Genomic DNA, 2,419 nt, shown 5'->3' with positions numbered 1-2,419 from the left:
TAACTTTTAGAGAAATATATTACGTTTTTTTTAAATAGTATATTACAGTAGACTGTTCTTATATAACAAGGTCTATGCTTTCGTCAGTTTAGTAGGTTTTATCGTCGATTTGTGCAATCACACTGCACTTCCCTACAATTGATGACCCCAAATAAAGAACAACTGCAGCCGAAAATTCTGATCTGCCGACCAATAATACTACAATTGGTACCCCGAGCTAAAAGATCTACAGACCTCGTTTCAACAGCCATTGAATTCGTATGTTTCGCGACGTTCAACTTCAGGATTGCCTCTACATTCTCATCCATCACAAGTGAAAAGCTAAGAAAATTTTTTTCTACGTTAACGTTTTTCATTTTGTCAATGACTTCCAGAGCCTAAAACCAAAGACTTCTTTACGGCTGAGACCTTTGTGGTTTTTCACACAAAAAACTTCACGGTTATTTCATCCTAACAACTTTTTGAGCAGTTTCCTACATGTTTCACAAGACGTCAATTCATTCTTACACAGCGTCCTCTACTTGCTGAAAATAGCAGTAAAATGCACAGTTATATTTCAGTGAGTACATAACATTTGTTGATGCTTACTTGTTCCCAGTTCAGCATATTCGTCACCTCTCCGTTTCTCTCGGCCAGAGAATGGAAGAGTTACTGGCTTATCTTCATTTGCACGGGATCTTTTTGGTCATTTTCGCTCGCAGCTCCGAATTCATGACAGCATTTTTTTCAGCAATGCCACTCAACGGTACCTCTCAAATAGATGCCCTGTCAAATTTCTCTCTCTTGATACGCACCACCAGCTACCATCCCCGCTTCTAGTGGGATGGTTGAGTGTTTTCATAGGCAATTTAAGGCTGCCTTACACGCCTCGCCCAAGCCGCAGTCTTGGGTTGAATTTCTTCAAGGTCGACGCTAATGGTCGTACAGAGATTGTGTCTGTCGACCATACTGAAAAAGCATACCTTGACAAACCCTCAACTTTCGTGTACGACGTGCTCGTTTTTCAAACACCACACACATACAGAACACAGCTACAGCCAGTTTCCAGCGACGACATCAACAACCACTACAAACTACAAGCATCGCCCCCGACGTCGCCAGCAGCAATACGACTCTACGTACTACCAGCATCGCCAACATCGTCAACATGACTTCTACACGTACACAAGCAATCAACATCAACAAGCGCGGTTTTATCTCGACCCTATTAGAGTGGATGTTTCCACTCACGATCAACAGACCAGAACTAACCAGCCAGAATATTCCGTACCAGGTAACACAGGTCCCAGCATCCAACGCTCAACTACAGCTCTGCTCCTTGACCGCAACTTCCTGCGTATGAACATTCTAAATCTCCTTGTGTAACTTTTATAGAATATTCCGTAACCAGGTAACACAGGTCCCACCCAGCATCGACGCTCAACTACAGCTCTGCTCCTTGACCGCAACTTCCTGCGTATGGACATTCTATCTCCTTGTGGAATTTTAATACGAACTGGTTTTCTCTATCTCAGTGTTTTAAGACTTTTCACAGTCTATATTACAGACACTTTTACTATGTTCTGTGTTTTTTCTCACACACACACTTCTGCACTCATATATTTTCTTTCTTTTCAGAAAAAACAAAAAATCAGACTTTTACATCGCGTGATTCCAGTTTCCTGGACAGTTGTCATCACAGTTGTTTTGTCATTGTCAATCCATTTGTACATTGCATGCATGTATCTCACAAGTGTACATTCATTTCTTTGATTTTTCTTTGTGTGTGTTTGTGCCACATCTTGTGGGTGGTTTTGGTGGCCATCTTGCCTCAGGCGTCCCTCCAAATTTTCTATTTTCGTGCTTTCGGCACTTGTGAGGGAGCCATGTAGTGACGCCTTAAATAGCAGACGACATTTCCGGAAAGCCACGCATGCGCAGGGACTGGTTCCGGAGGGAATACAGGAAGAGTCTCATGCGCATGCGTGGTCATTCGACATCCAAGCTTCGCGCCCTTATTCATCTCTTTCTCGCCAGCCGACGGAAGAGCCAAGACGTTGTAGCAGTCTCTCTCCAACATTGCAACTCTGGAGCGAGACAAATAACACTCAACATCATTGACGGGGTCTCAGCAACCAAAGGGCGAAGTGCTGCCTATTTCCTCTGTAAATAAATATTGTGTTGATAGTTCAGAGTCTGCATTCCGTTGTTTCTTCAAGAAATTTTAATGTACGGAAGCGGGTATACACCTAATGGTGTGTAACCACTTCCCTACACACATATATATATATATATATATATATATATATATATATATATATATATATATATATATATATAATATATATATATTTATATATATATATATATATTTTATATATATATATATTTATATATATATATATATATATATATATATATATATATATTTATATATATA

This window comes from Octopus bimaculoides, chromosome 26, assembly GCF_046866305.1.
Source record: "Octopus bimaculoides isolate indiv1 chromosome 26, ASM4686630v1, whole genome shotgun sequence".
In the NCBI taxonomy this organism is placed as follows: Eukaryota; Metazoa; Mollusca; class Cephalopoda; order Octopoda; family Octopodidae; genus Octopus; species Octopus bimaculoides.
The sequence above is the reverse complement of the archived record's forward strand: the minus strand, read 5'-3'. Positions refer to the sequence as shown.